Raw genomic sequence first — 20641 nt, forward strand, 5'->3', positions numbered from 1 at the left:
CTTGTCTCACCTTCACCCTGTCTAACCTGCACCCTGTCTAACCTCCACCCTAACCTGCACTCTGTCTAAACTGCGCTCTCTAACCTTTTACTTCTTTCATGGCCTTTTCTCTGTCTCGCCAATGGCTTCAGTTGGAAGTAGCACAGTGAAATCCGCAATACACAATACTACACGGAAATACATGGAAATACTTGGCAGTGCATGAATGTATTGTACATAGAGGCACAAAGGAGTACACCAGAATACACGGGAGCACATAGCAGAGCACAGTAGTACATACAAGTGCACAGGAAAATATGGAAATGCGTAACAGTACACGGGAACTCGACGGAATGTAATGGAGTACACAGATTATTATTATTATTATTATTATTATTGTTATTATTATCATCTTTTTCAATTTTAAAATTAAAACCGTAGGGATCATATAGTTTCTGGTGGACTGGAAGTCAATTAGGTTTGATCCAAGGAAAGGGAGTAGCTCCAGCTCTTTGGATCAAGAGCCCTTCACCGGAATTAAGGTATCCATCCCCATCTGAGGTAAATAAAATCTTGACCTTCAAGGAATGTTCCTTGATGCTGGTGAGGGGCTTTTGATCCAAGGAGTTTTAGCTACCCTCGCCTTCCCCGGATCAAACCTAATTGTAGTCCCCAGGAGATTAGCGTTTCCCTGATTAATACACGTGTATGTGTGTGTGTGTGTGTGTGTGTGTGTGTGTGTGTGTGTGTGTGTGTGTGTACTCACCTAGTTGTACTCACCTAGTTGAGGTTGCGGGGGTCGAGTCCGAGCTCCTGGCCCCGCCTCTTCACTGATCGCTACTAGGTCACTCTCCCTGAGCCGTGAGCTTTATCATACCTCTGCTTAAAGCTATGTATGGATCCTGCCTCCACTACATCGCTTCCCAAACTATTCCACTTACTGACTACTCTGTGGCTGAAGAAATACTTCCTAACATCCCTGTGATTCATCTGTGTCTTCAGCTTCTAACTGTGTCCCCTTGTTATTGTGTCCCATCTCTGGAACATCCTGTCTTTGTCCACCTTGTCAATTCCTCTCAATATTTTGTATGTCGTTATCATGTCCCCCCTATCTCTCCTGTCCCCCAGTGTCGTCATGTTGATTTCCCTTAACCTCTCCTCGTAGGACATACCTCTTAGCTCTGGAACTAGTCTTGTTGCAAACCTTTGCACTTTCTCTAGTTTATTTACGTGCTTGGCTAGGTGTGGGTTCCAAACTGGTGCCGCATACTCCAATATGGGCCTAACGTACACTGTGTACAGGGTCCTGAACGATTCCTTATTAAGATGTCGGAATGCTGTTCTGAGGTTTGCCAGGCGCCTATATGCTGCAGCAGTTATTTGGTTGATGTGCGCTTCAGGAGATGTGCCTGGTGTTATACTCACCCCAAGATCGTTTTCCTTGAGTGAGGTTTGTAGTCTCTGGCCCCCTAGACTGTACTCCGTCTGCGGTCTTCTTTGTCCTTCCCCAATCTTCATGACTTTGCACTTGGTGGGGTTGAACTCCAGGAGCCAGTTGCTGGACCAGGTCTGCAGCCTGTCCAGATACCTTTGTAGTTCTGCTTGGTCTTCGATCGAATGAATTCTTCTCATCAACTTTACGTCATCTGCAAACAGGGATACTTCGGAATCTATTCCTTCCGTCACGTCGTTCACAAATACCAGAAATAACACTGGTTCTAGGACTGACCCCTGTGGGACCCCGCTGGTCACAGGTGCCCACTCTGACACCTCACCACGTACCATGACTCGCTGCTGTCTTCCTGACAAGTATTCTCTGATCCATTGTTGTGCCTTCCCTGTTATCCCTGCTTGGTACTCCAGTTTTTGCATTAATCTCTTGTGTGGAACTGTGTCAAACGCCTTCTTGCGGTCCAAGAAAATGCAATCCACCCACCCCTCTCTCTCTTGTCTTACTGCTGTCACCATGTCATAGAACTCCAGTAGGTTTGTGACACAGGATTTCCCGTCTCTGAAACCTTGTTCGCTGCTGTTGATGAGATCCTTCCTTTCTAGGTGTTCCACCACTCTTCTCCTGATAATCTTCTCCATGACTTTGCATACTATACATGTCAGTGACACTAGTCTGTAGTTTAGTGCTTCATGTCTGTCTCCTTTTCTAAAGACTGGGACTACATTTGTTGTCTTCCATGCCTCAGGCAATCTCCCTGTTTCGATAGATGTATTAAATATTGTTGTTAGGGGTACATATAGCGCCTCTGCTCCCTCTCTCTGGACCCATGGGGAGATGTTATCTGGCTCCATTGCCTTTGAGTTATCTAGCTCATTCAGAAGCCTCTTCACTTCTTCCTCGGTTGTGTGTACTGTGTCCAGCACTTGGTGGTGTGCCCCACCTCTCCGTCTTTCTGGAGCCCCTTCTGTCTCCTCTGTGAACACGTCTTTGAATCTCTTCTTGAGTTCCTCACATACTTCACGGTCATTTCTTGTTGTCTCTCCTCCTTCCTTCCTTAGCCTGATTACCTGGTCCTTGACTGTTGTTTTCCTCCTAATGTGGCTGTATAACAGCTTCGGGTCAGATTTGGCTTTCGCCGCTATGTCGTTTTCATATTGTCGTTGGGCCTCCCTTCTTATCTGTGCTCTACGTGTGTGTACTCACCTATTTGTACTCACCTATTTGTGGTTGCAAGGGTCGAGTCATAGCTCCTGGCCCCACCTCTTCACTGATTGCTACTAGGTCCTCTCTCTCCCTGCTCCATGAGCTTTATCATACCTCGCCTTAAAACTATGTATGGTTCCCGCCTCCACTACTTCACTTTCTAGGCTATTCCACGGCTTGACTACTCTATGACTGAAGAAATACTTCCTAACATCCCTTTGATTCATCTGAGTCTTCAACTTCCAATTGTGACCTCTTGTGTCTGTGTCCTATCTCTGGAACATTCCTTCTTTGTGTGTGTATGTGTTTGTATGTGTGTGTGTGTGTGTGTGTGTGTGTGTGTATGTGTGTGTGTGTGTATGTGTATGTGTGTATGTGTATGCGTGTGTGTATGTGTATGTGTGTATGTGTGTGTGTATGTGTGTGTGTATGTGTGTGTGTGTATGTGTGTGTGTGTGTGTGTGTGTGTGTGTGTGTGTGTGTGTGTGTGTGTGTGTGTGTGTGTGTGTGCGCGCGTGTGTTTGCGCCATGGTCACTTGACATCACCAGGTCAAGTGTCATCACCTCCAGACATCACCATCTAACATACGTAACATTAAAGGCGTTAGTGAATAAGATTACTACTAACGAGAGAAACTTTCAATAACGTTAGTAGCTGCGTCACCTTCTAGTGAGACCACTAAAAAAAAAACTTTGAATAAATGGTTTAGAAAACAAGTTGATAAAAGACACACTTGGAAATCCTTATTCTGGAAACGTTTCGCCAGTCACTAGCTTCAGCAATCAAACGCAAGCTGGCAAAACAATTCTAAGACAGAAATGATCAAGCTTTGCGCAACCGTGTTATTCGAAATTCTTATTTGACACGATTAGTGAACTGATTTATCTTCTTCACGAAGAGAACACACAATCACAATACCGTGACTGGAACAATACACAATTAACCCACACATGGGAGAGGGAAGCCTACGACGACGCTTGGGTCCGACCTGGACTATTTACAAAGTCACACTGTGGCTTTGTAAATAGGCCAAAGAGTCGTAGCAAGCTTCTATGTGCGAGATATTTGTGTAGCCTACTTTGAATACTAATAACTAATAGAACGTTTCAGTGATTCTAGTAGATTTGGGTCACCTTCAAGTTAGAATAGTAGTGAATTGGCTTGCCAGTGTTGCTGTCTTGTTTGTTGTATTGTGTTCTAGTGTTTACTGAGGTCAGTATTGTACTGTGTTGTGTTTTGTTTGTTGTATTGTGTTCTGGTGTTCTACTGAGGTCAGTATTGTACTGTGTTGTGTTTTGGTGTTCTACTGAGGTCAGTATTGTACTGTGTTGTGTTTTGTTTGTTGTATTGTGTTCTGGTGTTCTACTGAGGTCAGTATTGTACTGTGTTGTGTTTTGTTTGTTGTATTGTGTTCTGGTGTTCTACTGAGGTCAGTATTGTACTGTGTTGTGTTTTGTTTGTTGTATTGTGTTCTGGTGTTCTACTGAGGTCAGTATTGTACTGTGTTGTGTTTTGTTTGTTGTATTGTGTTCTGGTGTTCTACTGAGGTCAGTATTGTACTGTGTTGTGTTTTGTTTGTTGTATTGTGTTCTGGTGTTCTACTGAGGTCAGTATTGTACTGTGTTGTGTTTTGTTTGTTGTATTGTGTTCTGGTGTTCTACTGAGGTCAGTATTGTACTGTGTTGTGTTTTGTTTGTTGTATTGTGTTCTGGTGTTCTACTGAGGTCAGTATTGTACTGTGTTGTGTTTTGTTTGTTGTATTGTGTTCTGGTGTTCTACTGAGGTCAGTATTGTACTGTGTTGTGTTTTGTTTGTTGTATTGTGTTCTGGTGTTCTACTGAGGTCAGTATTGTACTGTGTTGTGTTTGTCGTATTGTGTTCTCAAATATCAAATTCTGCATTTTACTGCTTCCGGTTTGTGTTGGAGTGTGTTTTACTGCGTTGCACTGTATTGCTTTGTTGCATAGCCCTGTCACACAGCACCCTGTGTTTTATCCCAGCACGAAGCTGCCCTCACCGATCTCGTATTTCATAAAATCCGTCATCAGACAAATAAACGGTCCAACATAAAATTTAAAACGCGAGTTGCTCCCGAAACAGCGAGAAATTTGATAAGAATTTACAGAATATACAGAGAAAATTGTGAGGGGATGTTGCCATGGAAACAGAATTGAAATTAGGGGTGGGGGTGCTGCCCCCCCAAGACGAGACCAATCAACCTTATGTACATACTTTTATCAGAGAAATGTATCACTATAGTTTCCCGATTCAATTTACAAAATTATCTCTTTGCTCCAGAGTTTGTCGCATAATTTGCCTATAAATGAAAGTATGTAATTTGTATGAGTGTAATAAGAAAATAAATTATACTTGTCAGATCTGTGTTCAAGCATTGACACACACACACACACACACACACACACACACACACACACACACACACACACACACACACACACAGGATCCATACATACACACGCAGCTTTAATAAGAGATACGATAAAGCTCATAGAGCAGGGAGTGAACCTATTTGCGACCAGCAAAGAGGCGGGGCTAGGAGCTGCGACTCGACCCTTGCATCCACAAACAGGTGAGTACACACACACACACATACGCTGTGTGTGCCACTAGCAACAATCTTCAACACATCCATTGAAACAGGGCAACTACCTGAGGGATGGAAGACGATATAGTCCCAATTTGCAAGAAATGAGACAGACACGATGCATTAAACTACAGGTCAATGTCACTGACGTGTATAGTTTGCAAGGTTATGGAGAAGATTATCAGGAGGAGAGTGATGGAACACCTAGAAAGACACAGACTTATAAATGACAACCAGCACGGTTTCAGGGAAGGGAAATCCTGTGTCACAAACCTACTGGAGTCTTATGACAAGGTAAAGGAAGTAAGACACGAGAGAGAAGGGTGGGTAGATTGCATTTTCATGGACTGCAAAAAGGCCTTCGACGTAGTTCCTCATAAGAGATTAGTGCAAAAGACAGAGAATCAGGCATGCATAACAGGAAAGACACTGCAACGGATCAGAGAATACCTGACAGGGAGGCAACAACGGGTCTTTGTATGTGACGAGGTGTCAGAGTGGGCGAATGTGACGAGCTGGGTTCCACAGGGGTCAGTCCTAGGACCTGTGCTGTTTCTGGTATGTGTGAATGACATGATGGAAGAGATAGACTCAGAAGTGTCCCTGTTTGCAGATGATGTGAAATTAATGAGGAGAATTAAATCGGATGAGGATCAGGCAGGACTACAAAGGGATCTGGACAGGCAGGAGGCCTGGTCCAGCAGTTACAGCAAGAAGATAATGATACATATTACATACGTAATTCACACAATACAACAACAAGAATATAAAAATCCATACTACACAACTCACACAATACAACAACAAGGAGTAAAGGAACCATATCACATAATTCACACAATATTGCAACAGCGGTTTAAGGAACAATACCGGGATAATTCCCCAAACACGCTACAACAACGACCTAAGGACCTATAATTCAAGCTGCACTGACTGAATTATACTGTTCACACAAAACCTTATAATTTACGACTCTCCTGACCTTAACGAAAGAAATATTATACGGATAATGGTTCATCCGTGAATTTCTACAAATTAACGTTATTTAGTGAATAATTAAAGTGATGAAAGAGATGATTAGCATAAAGTGTGTGAGGGATTTCTTTCGGCAGAGTCTCCCGTTATCAGGCGAGACATTAAGTAAATGATAAAAATTTTAATTAATTGTGAGTAAGACAGAGGAGACGTGGTGTTGGTGTGTGACTTGGAGTGATTCTTGGGAAGAGGACGAGGACGAGGGGGCAGAAGAAAAGGAAGAGTAGGAGGAGGCATAACTGATCCCTGTGGAACGCCAATAGTGACCAGTCCCCATTCAGATTTGACCCCATTAATGGAAACTCTGCTTTCTATTGATAAGCCTATCCATGCTAGTACTTTACCTCCTATACCATGAGTTCCCACTTGATAAACTAGCTAGCCCAATCTCTCTCTCTCTCTCTCCATAAGCCATGCGTGTCGTAAGAGGCGACTATGCTATATATATATATATATATATATATATATATATATATATATATATATATATATATATATATATATATATATATATATATATATATATAACCAACTGCAGCATGGCCAGGGATCGATCCCGTGCTCTTTCGGAAGCCACTGAAAGTTCCCGACTCTTTAGCCACTGAATCATACAATCCTACAACACCAGCGAAAAAATTCTCTTCAACGGTGATACCAACAAGTTTTTTTGTAGGTGAAACCCACTTGGGCATAGATCAAGACATCAAGGAAGTATTTCACCACGTAGCCCGAAGAAGTCCCCCGTAAGGAGCGAAACATCGAGCACATGCAGGTACATACGCGTCTTGTACCTGATACACTCTCTTCTCACTCCTGCAGGTTAGAGCGACTCGCTGTCTGCCTGCAGAACACAGCAGACACTGGAGGCTTTACCTCTAATTTTAAATGACAGTTCAATTTGCTGGCTAGGAGTCATCACAAAGAGTGGGACATTAAGCGTAATGACACTGATACCTTAAAGTGCTTTCTGACATTTAATTACTCTTATGATGGGGCCTGAGTTTGCTATTCCTTACTCTAATTATGTTACCCATTTAGCACAACCTCTGGTGGTGCTAAATGGGTAACCAGGATCTTGATGACAGTGGTGAATGACAGTCTTAGTTTGGTGACGACTGAAGGGTAACTGGTCAAGACCTTGATGACAAAGGTGCCTGCCAGTCATAGCTTGGTGATTGAAGGTTAACTAGCCATGACCTGGATGACAAAGGTGTCTGCCAGTCATAGCTTGGCTACTGAAAGGTAACTGGCCAGGACCATGATGACAGAAGCGCCTGCCAGTCATAGCCTGGTGACTGAAGGTTAACTGGCCAGGACCTGGATGACAAAGGTGCCTGCCAGTCATAGCTCGGCTGCTGAAGTGTAACTGTCCAGGACCTTCACAACAGCGATCCCGCGCTGGGTCATGCTCTCAAAGGACCCTAAATGCTGGTGTACACGTCAATTGTTTTATACTATATGATTTCCCTAGGTGATGAGCAGCACGTTCCCTGGGAAATCTTGTTGTCTCGCCAACGTACCGAGACATACAACTTATACAAGTATACTGGTATACTATACTCGACTGTAGACAAAGATCGAATCTTTTAACTTGAAGAAAAGCCTTTGTAATGCACAATTACAGCCTCTCCTCACTTAACAACGGAGTTCCGTTCCTAACACTACGTTGGTAAATGAATTCGTCACTAAGTGAGGAGCATAACGGTAGTGAGTTTGTGTCAACCATCTTTGATATTGTTTTAATGTCACATTTGTGCCATTTATAAAATTTCTGGTAAATATTTGTGTACACAGTAGTGTACTCTATATTGTAATAAACAGAATAGAGGAAATCACATCTAATATACATTATTTAGGTATGCATACTGGTCAGAGAGCTCATCGTAAGCCCGAGTCGTTGGTAAATGAGTACGTCGCTAAGCGAGGAGAGGCTGTATATCTAAAAATAATTAACGGAGAAGATTAGATAAAAATTCTTATCATTTTTTGCCATTTTTCCCCTGTTTTAACTATTACTATTAATAAGCAACAGAACTATAAACAAACCACGGTGTGGGTAGGGTTAGAACTCATGGCAAGTGAATCGTAACACTCCAGGCCAGTGCGTAAGCCACTGAGCCAGCTGGCTACAGTAACATCAATCCAACTGGAGTTTTACGAATCGCTTGAAATCGTGTCATGACGGTTTCGTGAGTTATAAATACACTTGTTCTTTCGTAACGTAATTATTGGAATCTTAAAGTGCTCAGCGCTAAGAGTTTAAATATATTATTTACATACATTTTATCAATAAAATAACAAGGAACAATCGTTATGTTCTATTAGATCTCCGAAATAATAGTTAGGTTAAGTTAGGTGAGGTTAAGGTTAGGTGAGGTTAGGTGAGGTTAGGTTAGGTTAGGTTAGGTTAGGTTAGGTTAGGTTAGGTGAGGTTAGGTGAGGTTAGGTGAGGTTAAGGTTAGGTTAAGGTTAGGTGAGGTGAGGTTAAGTAAGGTTATGTGAGGTTATGTGAGGTGAGGTTAGGTTAGTTTATGTTAGGTTAGGTTAGGTGAGGTGAGGTGAGGTTAAGTAAGGTTATGTGAGGTTTTGTGAGGTTGTGAGGTGAGGTTAGGTTAGGTTAGGTTAGGTGAGGTTAGGTTAGGTTAGGTTAGGTGAGGTGAGGTTAAGTAAGGTTATGTGAGGTTTTGTGAGGTTATGTGAGGTGAGGTGAGGTGAGGTTAGATTAGATTAGGTGAGGTGAGGTTAGGTGAGGTTAGGTTAGGTTAGGTTAGGTTAGGTTAGGTGAGGTTAGGTGAGGTTAGGTGAGGTGAGGTTAGGTGAGGTGAGGTTAGGTGAGGTGAGGTTAGGTGAGGTGAGGTGAGGTTAGGTGAGGTGAGGTTAGGTGAGGTTAGGTGAGGTTAGGTGAGGTTAGGTGAGGTGAGGTTAGGTGAGGTGAGGTTAGGTGAGGTGAGGTTAGGTTAGGTTAGTAGCGGAACTTAGTCATATGATGAACCAGTGAGAGGTGGGTTAGGTTATTTAAAATTAGTCAGGAAACAGGACAAGCGCTTCTTGACGCTGGTCTTAGCTATATAATGACCCACAGCTGGAGTTTTTGGTCATATGACCGAAACCTTCCACTGGCTTCCCACTCCACTCCTTTAAAAATTATAATTATGATTTCAAACTTTCATATTGAAAATCATAATAAACACATTCAAAATTTGTATTTTTTTATGGGTATATTTGAAGAAATTGAATTACGGCGGAGTGAATGAACTCTCAGATCTTTCGGTCTAAATATTAAAAGAAACATGACCCATATAAGATAAGATAAGATTTCGTTCGGATTTTTAACCCCGGAGGGTTAGCCACCCAGGATAACCCAAGAAAGTCAGTGCGTCATCGAGGACTGTCTTAACTTATTTCCATTGGGGTCCTTAATCTTGTCCCCCAGGATGCGACCCACACCAGTCGACTAACACCCAGGTACCTATTTGCTGCTAGGTGAACAGGACAACAGGTGTAAGGAAACGTGTCGAAATGTTTCCACTAGCCGGGAATCGAACCCGGGCCCTCCGTGTGTGAAGCGGGAGCTTTAGCCACCAGGCGATGATCATCGCTGAAAAGCAGTGAAAAAATCGTCTATGTTAAGCCTATAAAATAATGATTTAAAATGTACTGGAGAGTTATTAAAGCAATTTGTTTCGACGGAGCCAAAACACAAACGTTCGCCATAGTTAGGAACATATAATTACTCATCAACATGCTTGCAATAAATAAAAATAATCGTTTATTCGTAATAATAAAATAATCGTCTATTCGTAGTGGTAAAAAGAAAGATAGAACTGGGATTTGCCTAAAATTACTCTGTTAGGTTAGAGTAGGCTGAGTTAGGGTGGGTTGAGTGAAGGTAAGCTGAGTTAGGGTGGGTTGAGTGAAGGTAAGCTGAGTTAGGGTAGGCTGAGTGAAGGTAAGCTGAGTTAGGGTAGGCTGAGTGAAGGTAAGCTGAGTTAGGGTAGGCTGAGTGAAGGTAGGCTGAGTTAGGGTAGGCTGAGTGAAGGTAAGCTGAGTTAGGGTAGGCTGAGTGAAGGTAGGCTGAGTTAGGGTAGGCTGAGTGAAGGTAAGCTGAGTTAGGGTAGGCTGAGTGAAGGTAAGATGAGCTAGGGTAGGCTGAGTGAAGGTAAGCTGAGTTAGGGTAGGCTGAGTGAAGGTAAGCTGAGTTAGGGTTGGCTGAGTGAAGGTAAGCTGAGTTAGGGTAGGCTGAGTGAAGGTAGGCTGAGTTAGGGTAGGCTGAGTGAAGGTAGGCTGAGTGAAGGTAGGCTGAGTTAGGGTAGGCTGAGTGAAGGTAAGCTAAGTTAGGGTAGGCCGAGTGAAGGTAAGCTGAGTTAGGGTAGGCTGAGTGAAGGTAAGCTGAGTTATGGTAGGCTGAGTGAAGGTAAGCTGAGTTAGGGTAGGCTGAGTGAAGGTAAGCTGAGTTAGGGTAGGCTGAGTGAAGGTAGGCTGAGTGAAGGTAGGCTGAGTGAAGGTAAGCTGAGTTAGGGTAGGCTGAGTGAAGGTAAGCTGAGTTAGGGTAGGCTGAGTGAAGGTAAGCTGAGTTAGGGTAGGCTGAGTGAAGGTAAGCTGAGTTAGGGTAGGCTGAGTGAAGGTAAGCTGAGTTAGGGTAGGCTGAGTGAAGGTAAGCTGAGTTATGGTAGGCAGAGTGAAGGTAAGCTGAGTTAGGGTAGGCAGAGTGAAGGTAAGCTGAGTTAGGCTGGGCTATATTAGATTAGGCTATGTTACTGAACAAATGGAGAAAGAGAATATATATATATATATATATATATATATATATATATATATATATATATATATATATAATATATATATATATAAATTATATATATATATATATATATATATATATATATATATATATATATATATATATTATATTATATTATATATATATATATATATATGTCGTGCCGAATAGGCAGAACTTGCGATCTTGGCTTAAATAGCAAGGCTCATCTTGCCATATAGGACAAGTGAAAATTTGAGTATGCAATAATTTCGCCAAAATCATTCTGAACCTAACGAAAAAATATATTTCACTGTGTTTGTTTAGTATTAAATTATTGTAAACAAATCTAAAATATATTTGGTTGGGTTAGGCTAAAATAAATTGCGCTTGTTATAATAAGGTTAGGTAAGTTTTCTAAGTTCCTTTTGGTGCAAAATTAAATTTTTTTACATTAACATTATTGAAAAAAATATATCTTTAAACGTATAAGAGAAAATTTTCCAAAGGACTTAATTTTAAATAAGTTCTTGCTAATTGACCAGTTTTACATATTCGGCACGACATATATATATATATATATATATATATATATATATATATATATATATATATATATATATATATATACATATTTCGCCAGGTTCAGAATGATTGTTGCTAAATTATTGCATACACAAATTTTCACTTGCCTTATTCAGCATGAAGATCGTCGCTATTTAAGCCAAAATAGCAATTTTACCTACTGAGCATGACACACACACACACACACACACACACACACACACATGAGGAGTGGTATGAAAGAATTAATGAGAAGTCCCAAGACATCATAGCAGTCACAGAAACGAAACACTGAGACAATGACAGATGCAATCTTCCCACCAGGATATCAGATCCTGAGGAAAGATAGAATGAGCAGAGGGAGAGGAGGGGCTGCACTGCTCGTAAAAAAACGATGGATATTTGAGGAATTGGAAGGCATAGACGAAATTAGAGAAAGAGAATACATAGTAAGTACACTTCAGTCTGGGGACCACAAAGTAGTCATTGCAGTAATGTATAATCCACCACAGAACTGCAGGAAGCCAAGAGAGGAATATGAAGAGCAACAGAGCAATGGTGGACACACTGGCTGAGGTGGCAAGAAGAGCTCACTCGAGCAGAGCAAAGTTACTGGTTATGGGCGATTTCTACCACAGGGAGATCGATTGGAGCCACATTGGGGTCCCGAAGCATGGAGAACCAAGATGATGGATGTGGTACTGGAAAACCTCATGCACCAACATGTTAAGGACGCTACCACGGAGAGAGAGGAGGATGAAGCAGCAAGGCTGGACCTTGTGATCATCCTGAGCAGTTCAGACATCGATTACATCACATATGAGAGGCCCCTAGGAGCTAGTGACCACGTAGTTCTGCGCTTTCAATATATAGTAGAGTTACAAGTGGAGAGGGTAACAGGAGTTGAATGGGAAAAGCCAGACTATAACAAGGAGGCAAAGGAAAGGTTTGTTCCCAAGGGCAACAGAAATAATTGGAAGACCAGAACGAGTCCCTGGTTTACTCGACGGTGTAAGGAGGCAAAAACTAAGCGCACTGGAGAATGGAAAAGGTACAGAAGGCAAAGAACACAGGAAAATAAGATTAGTCGAAGAGCCAGGAACGAGTATGCACTGGTAAGGAGGGAGGCCCAGCGACAGTATGAAAATAACATAGCATCGAAAGTCAAGTCTGACCCAAAACTGCTGTATAGCCAAATCAGGAGGAAGACAACAATCAAAGACCAGGTGATCAGGCTGAGGACAGAAGGTGGGGAACTCACAAGAAACGATCATGAGGTATGTAAGGAGCTCAACATGAGAGTTAATGAAGTATTTACAGTAGAGACAGGAAGGGCTCTGGGAAGACAGCACAGAGGAGAACACCAACAGGGAATATACCATCAAGGGTTGGATGGCATGCAAACAACGGAGGAGGAGGTGCAGAAGCTGCTAAATGACCTTGATTCCTCAAAGACGATGGGTCCGGACATCTCTCCGTGGGTCCTTAGAGAAGGAACATAGAAGCTGTATGTGCCACTAACCACAATCTTCAATACATCCCTTGAAACGGGGCAACTACCTGAGGTATGGAAAATTGCAAATGTAGTCCCCGTTTTTAAGAAAGGAGACAGAAACGAGGCACTAAACTACAGACCAGTGTCACTGACGTGTATAACATGCAAAGTCAGGGAGAAGATTATCACAGGAGAGTAGTTGAGCACCTGGGACGGAACAAGACTATAAACGACAACCAGCACGGATTCATGGAAGGAAAATCCTGTGTCACAAACCTTCTGGAGTTCTATGACAAGGCAACAGAAGTAAGACACGAGAGAGAAGGGTGGGTTGATTACATTTTCCTGGACTGCAGGAAGGCCTTCGACACAGTTCCTCACAGGAGATTAGTGCAGAAGCTGGAGGACCAAGCGCGTATAACAGGAAGGGCACTGCAATGGATCAGAGAATACCTGGCAGGGAGGCAACAATGATTCATGGTACGTGATGAGGTATCAGTGGGCGCCTGTGACGAGCGGGATCCCACAAGAGTCAGTCCTAGGACCAGTGCTATTTTTGATTTATGTGAATGACATGATGGATTTGATAGACTCTGAAGTGTCCCTGTTCGCAGATGGTGTGAAGTTAATGAGAAGAATTAAATCAGATGAGGATCATGCAGGACTACAAAGAAACCTGGACAGACTGGACACGTAGTCCAGCAACTGGCTTCTCGAATTCAACCCTGCCAAATGCAGAGTCATGAAGATTGGGGAAGGGCAAAGACGATCTCAGACAGAGTATAGGCTAGGTGGACAAAGACTGCAAACCTCACTCAAGGAGAAAGATCTTGGGGTGACCATAACACCGAACACGTCTCCGGAGGCACACATCAACCGATACCTTCGTAAGGAATCGTTCAAGACACTGTACACTGTGTACGTCAGGCCCATACTGGAGTATGCAGCACCAGTTTGGAACCCACACCTGGTCAAGCGCGTCTAGAAATTAGAGAAAGTACAAAGGTTTGCAACAAATCTAGTTCCGGAGCTAAGGGAAATGTCCTACGAAGAAAGGTTAAGGGAAATCGGACTGACGACTCTGGAGGACAGGAGGATCAGGGAAGACATGATAACGACATACAAAATACTGCGTTGAATAGATAAGGTGGACAGAGACAGGATGCTCCAGAGATGGGACACAGAAACAAGGGGTTACAATTGGAAGCTGAAGACTCAGTCGAGTCACAGGGATGTTAGGAAGTATTTCTTCAGTCATAGAGTCGTCAGAAAGTGGAATAGCCTAGCAAGTGATGTAGTGGAAGCAGAAACCACACATAGCTTTAAGACTAGGTATGACAAAGCTCAGGAAGCAGAGGGAGAGAGAGAGGACCTAGTAGCGATCAGTGAAGAGACGGGGCCAGGAGCTGAGTCTCGGCCCCCTGCAACCACAATTAAGCGAGTACAATTAGGTGAGGTGAGTACACACCTTCTTACGGAGGAACAGAATTCTTCCTCCGTAAGCCATGCGTGTTGTAAGAGGCAACTAAACTGCCGGGAGCAAGGGACTAGTAACCCCTTCTCCTGTATATATTACTAAATGTAAAAGGAGAAAATTTCGTTTTTCCTTTTGGGCCACCCCGCCTCGGTGGGATACTGCCGGTGTGTTGAAAGAAATATATATATATATATATATATATATATATATATATATATATATATATATATATATATATATATATATATATATATATAATAAAAACAGTCACAACACCATGACAAAACCCGCAAATACGAGAAAGTAACTTATGGCGACGTTTCGGTAAGATTTTGACCATTAACTCCTCACAAATGGTCCAAGTCGTGCCGAAACGTCGTGCTAAGTTTCCTTCTCCTACATGTGTGTAGGTAGAAGAAAAAATGTCCACCGATACAAGATCAAATAGGTTACCATTGAAGAGCCTGCTCTTATGTAAATAATAGGTGCACAGTGTAAATAACAGGTGCACAGTGTAAATAATAGGTGCACAGTGTAAATAATAGGTGCACAGTGTAAATAACAGGTGCACAGGTCAAGGAGGTTATGCACCAACTTACACACTTGCCTGTTCTGACGAGCCACGTTCACGTATGGTAATTAGGAGCCATGATAATTAGTGTAGCCAGACGTTAGGTGCTCAGAGCGTTGTGGTAGCTGTCTCCTCCAAGACAACGGCTGTCATGGGTCTTAGAAGGATGCTGTCACCAAATGAAAGCACTGGTGACGGTGAAGGGCTCTTGATGCAGGAACCTGGAGCTGCTTTCCCTTTACTCGGGTCAAAGCTGATTATGATGATCCGCATCTGGAGCTTTTGGTCATCTGACCGAGGCCTTCCACTGGCTTACCTCTCCCTACTTTAAAAATTATGGCTATAATTATAACCACTGATGTTAACCTTATATATTTAAAAGTGACTGGAAATGCGATGATTATTTTTTCAAATTTGTAATAACACTATTAGAGATAGAAAAAAAAATCGAAAAAAAGGCCGAAATTCACTACATGCGCGGGATATGCTAACTGTGGCGTCATCACAACAAAAATTGTGGTGAATTGTAGTCACCACAACAAAAATTGTGGTGACATTTACTATCTACTGAAAAGAACCATCTACTTCTACCTATATCAAGGTCTATCGTGTAGTATCAAGGTGTAAGAATCAAGGACAGAAACGTAAAAGGCTCTCTCCCCACAGCTATATTGCCTAACCCTGCGTTTATGCTAGTTTCTAACTCTTATGTTCATTAGCCTGGCTATATTCTCTACGGATTACCAAACTTTTAACTGGCTTTACGACAGAGTTCTGAACCTACGGCCGTGATAGCTTCTCTGTCTTATAGTTTTAAGCCGAGCATTAACTAGAGGCTTTCCAGTTTTCTAACTCTACTTACTGAAGTTAGGAGCTGAGGTCTATCAGGTAAGCCTATCAGCTAGGTTACACCATGCTGATTTCCACACCTTAACTCTGCGTGCTAGAGCATCAAGCTTAGTGTTTATAGGAGGGACCAGAGCTCTGGGCTCTCCCTTCTCCGCCAGTCAGATTCTAGACCTAACGTTTATGGGTCAGATCTGAGTATGCAACTTCCCAAGCTCCTAAATTTGCCAGGGAGTGTTTAGTGAAAGTTCGTGCGTAGCATACGCAGAGGCTGGAAGGCTAATCCTTGAGAGTGGGTGAGCTTTGCCGGGCTTAACGATCAGTGACCTGTTGGATATCAACAGGGTACAACGTCAACGTAAACAGTGTACATGTGTGAATGCAATAAGAGATGGTATTATAAACAAATAATCCGATTACGACGACCTTTCGGTCTGACTTGGACCATTTACAAATGGTCCAAGTCAGACCGAAACAACGTCGTAAACTTCTTTCTCCAATGTGTGCGATGACGTTTCGCTCGTATGTCAGTCATTATCATGTCTTTGAATAAATGGTTTATAAACCCGTAAGATATGCCAATGTAGGGAAAATATCTGTCATCAGTATATAAGGTCAATCTCGACTCCAGGCTGAGGGACTGATTACCTCACACTCATCTTCCACCATTTCTCTGCATAGTACCGAAGAGGCTACTGGCTGGCGAAACATTTCCAGAATAAATATACCCAAGATACTTGAGTACAATTCAATTCTTAATTACTACTACCATTATTACTGCTACTACTACCATTACTACTGCTAGTACTACCACTACTACTGCTAGTCTACCACTACTACTGCTAGTACTACCACTACTGCTAGTACTACCAGTACTACTGCTAGTACTACCACTACTACTCACGCGACGCTCCACCTGACACCTGCTGCTATGTATACTCGCTGTCTTAATGATCTCTGTATTAGGACTGAAGAAGATACTCGTGTCTCTTTAAGATAAAAATCCTCTTTGTAGGTACACCAGGAAGGCTCAGTCTTCCCTAGGTTTTATGTAACTGTTTAGACTATTATCCTGGAAGGTTCAAACAACATTGCTTCTGTAACTCGCTTTCTTTGGATAACTAAACTGCTTTCGTCCCATTTCACGACACGCCCCATTTCATGATACGCCCCATTTCATGGCGTGCCCATGTGTGCTGCGATGTATTACACATGTTATACTTCACAAATGGTATAGTGTTACCGATAGGCTAAGGATAAGAGGACACTCGTGTACATTTCGTGAAAACTTTTCGCTATTTGGTCTCATGAAGCCTCTCGAGGCGAAACGGTTCGTTTAATAAACGTCCAAACCTGTACACAAGTGTCCTTATTTTCCACACAGATGCGAAGCTCAGCTTATTACGGCTTCACACATAATTATGTTCTATAATTCGTTGGTGAAGGTCTCTACTTGTCTCACCTATGCCTAAGAAATTCTGTACAGACTCCATTATAGACTATTCTGATTACCTTCTTTTCGACCACTTTCTTAGTAGTAGCGGTAGAACGCACTACTAAGGATAGTTTGATACTATCCAGTGTCCTAGAGATCCTTCTGGCAACGTTACTAACGGGATGATCAACAACAGTAGCTGCTCTAACCTGTTGTGGTTTAAATTATCCAAAAGCTGATTTTTTTTTACAGTCAGAGACGAAGTTTGACAGGAACAAGAAGTATTTGAATATTCGTGCCATTTAGTCGCATTTGTCGTCGATTAGGTGTGAGCTGTCGGGAAGAATTTAATATATGTGTCGTTTTTTGGTTGTGGTGTCGTGGTTGAATGACACATGTGAGGTCGTTCTTGTTAAGAATAATAATCTTTATTTCTACAAGTACATGTACAAGGTATACAGACCATAACCATACCACGGGCGGGATTTGAACCCGCGGTCAGAGTCTCAAAACTCCAGACCGTCGCGTTAGCCATTGGACCAGCTAGCCACAATAAGATTCATCCAACTAGGTATATTTCTACACCATAGGAAGGTTAGCATAGGCACCACTGTGACCACAAATGCAAGTTTTTACAGACGAATCTCCCGCTAGGTGTAGAAATACACCTAGCTGGACGAATCTTACTGAAGCTAGCTGGTCCAGTGGCTAACGCGACGGTCTGGAGTTTTGAGACTCTCTGACCGCGGGTTCAAATCCCGCCCGTGGTATGGTTAGTTTGCAATCGTGTCATTACGATTTCGTGAGTCAGTTATACAGAACATAGCTGACATCAATGACATACTACTATATAGAAAGCCGCTTGTTATGCTGAGCATTACCCGCAAATTAGGGTAGTTTAGTGTCCCAGGATGCGACCCACACCAGTCGACCAGCACCCAGGTTCCTATTTTACTGATAGGCGAACAAGGACAGCAGGTGTCTATAGGAAATACATCTTAATGTTCCCACCCGTACCGGGAATCGATCCCCGGACCTCAGCGTGTGAGCTGAATGAATTAGCAATCGAGGTACGGGACACCATAGTTGGTTTACTGAATATTTTTAAGGTTAATCTGGCGTCCTGTGTTGAGAAGAACAGAGAGGAAAGTAGTGGTTGTTTTTCTCCCAGAATTTGATGGTAGGTTCCACACTAACGGTGTGGACATTTTCTAGGTAGAACACTAATTTATCGTTTAGGTTGTGTAACGTTATATTGTAGATGAATGGTTCAGAGAACCGACACGTTGATAAATTAGACACATGTTCAACTGTGTGGCGAAACGTTTCCTCAATAAAGATACCCAAGAGTTGCCCATGTGTCTAATTTATCAACAACGTTATATTGTTAGGGATGACTGGAATGATGAACACTGCCTTGAGGTGCTCCATGTTGAGGTTTCTCAAACCATACTGCCGAGGGAGTCCGTGGCCAATCCAAAACATTGCCCGTAATATGACTCACGAAATCGTAATGACACGATTGCCCGTAATTCTGCACCCCATAGTTTTAACGGTTGTAGTTGATACGTAGTCCTACCAGATCCATACATTGCTGGGTAAAGGCACTTGTAAGTCGTCAGTAAATTTGTTTCGCGGCATCGTGACTGCCTCTGTGTGGACAGGGGGTTACTACACTGACAAAGTCCTCAGTGCTGCACAGATCCTTAAACCGCAAAGCACTGCCTCAGAGACTCTGTAAAACTATAGAAACAAAGACATATATGCATTTGTGTTTATTTTTTACAGTATGTGTATATTTTATGCCATTACTCTCCGGCTATCTTAAAGTTGGTGTTTACATCAGTATTATAATCACAGGGAAGCACTGTTATCTTAAGGGTCTTACAGCACCTGAAGAATGGGAGATAATCAGGCTTTATCCATGCAAGAGAGCAGTTATAATTCCCCAGATCAAGAGCTCTTCACCAACATTAAGGTCACCCCATTTGAAGAGAACACACTGGCCGAAGATCCTAGTGGTGTGTGTGTGTGTGTGTGCGGTCACCTAGTTGCTCGTCTAGTTGTGGTTGCGGGGTCGAGTCATAGCTCCTGGCCCCGCCTCTTCCTGCTCCGTAAGCTTATCATACCTCTTCTTAAAGCTATATATGGATCCTATGTATGATCCTGTGTGTGTGTGTGTGTGTGTGTAAACGAATAACTCAAAGTCAGGTCGCTTCACCGACCTCTGAGAAGATACCAAGATTTACATCCCCCCCCAAAAAAGAGCAATGGTCTCTAAATTCACCAGAAACTCAATGTACTTCTCCCCGAGCCCCTGACAGTGATCTGACTGAGAGTTTGAGCTGAGCTATAGACATGCATCTTGCCATGGCGAAATGTGTCCTACAGTAACAAGGTATCCAGGTATTATTTGGCTGAATTCAGGTTTGAATTTAGCCAAATGATATTTCTTGTATTTAATTCGTACGATCTACTCCAGCGAAGTCTACATTATTTTAGATAAAAAAAAAATGAAAACCTAACTCACAGTACTGTGGCTTTAAAAAAAAAAAAGTCTTCTGGTAATAGTATAACACCGTGTTTTAGTTAGAGCGTTATGAAGCTTTAATGAATCTCTGCTTAGAGCGGCACGTTAGTAATATTTTTTCGATATATAGCCACTCGGTACCATAATATTTCGTGAGGTATGTCATACAACAAGCCAAGCTTTGTTAAGTGTGGGTTAGCTGTGAATTGTTCCAGTCACGGTATCGTTGCGGTCATGAGTTAATTTTGAATTGTTCCAGTCACCGTATCGTTGCTGTTATGAGTTAATTTTGAATTGTTCCAGTCACTGTATTATTGCTCTCATGGTTTAGCTGCGAACTGTTTAAGTTAGTTTTGAATTGTTCCACTATCGTTGCTGTCATGAGTTAGTTTTGCTCACCGTATCATGAGTTTAAATGCTGTCACCGAATGAGTTAGTTTTGAATTGTTCTCACTGTTTATTGCTCTCAGTGAAGGTATTATTGTTTTTATGAGTTAGTTGTGAACTGTTCCAGTCACTGTATTGTTGCTTTTCATGGATTAACTATGAATGTTCCAGCCAAGATGTGACTTTTTTCACGGGTTATCTTATAATTCTTCCAGTCACTGTATTATTCCCTCGGGTTATCTGTGAATTGTTCCAGCCGCGAAATTTTCACGAGAGGACTGTGAATAGTTCCAATCACGGT

This window comes from Cherax quadricarinatus, chromosome 88 (genome assembly GCF_038502225.1).
Source record: "Cherax quadricarinatus isolate ZL_2023a chromosome 88, ASM3850222v1, whole genome shotgun sequence".
Lineage (NCBI taxonomy): Eukaryota > Metazoa > Arthropoda > Malacostraca > Decapoda > Parastacidae > Cherax > Cherax quadricarinatus.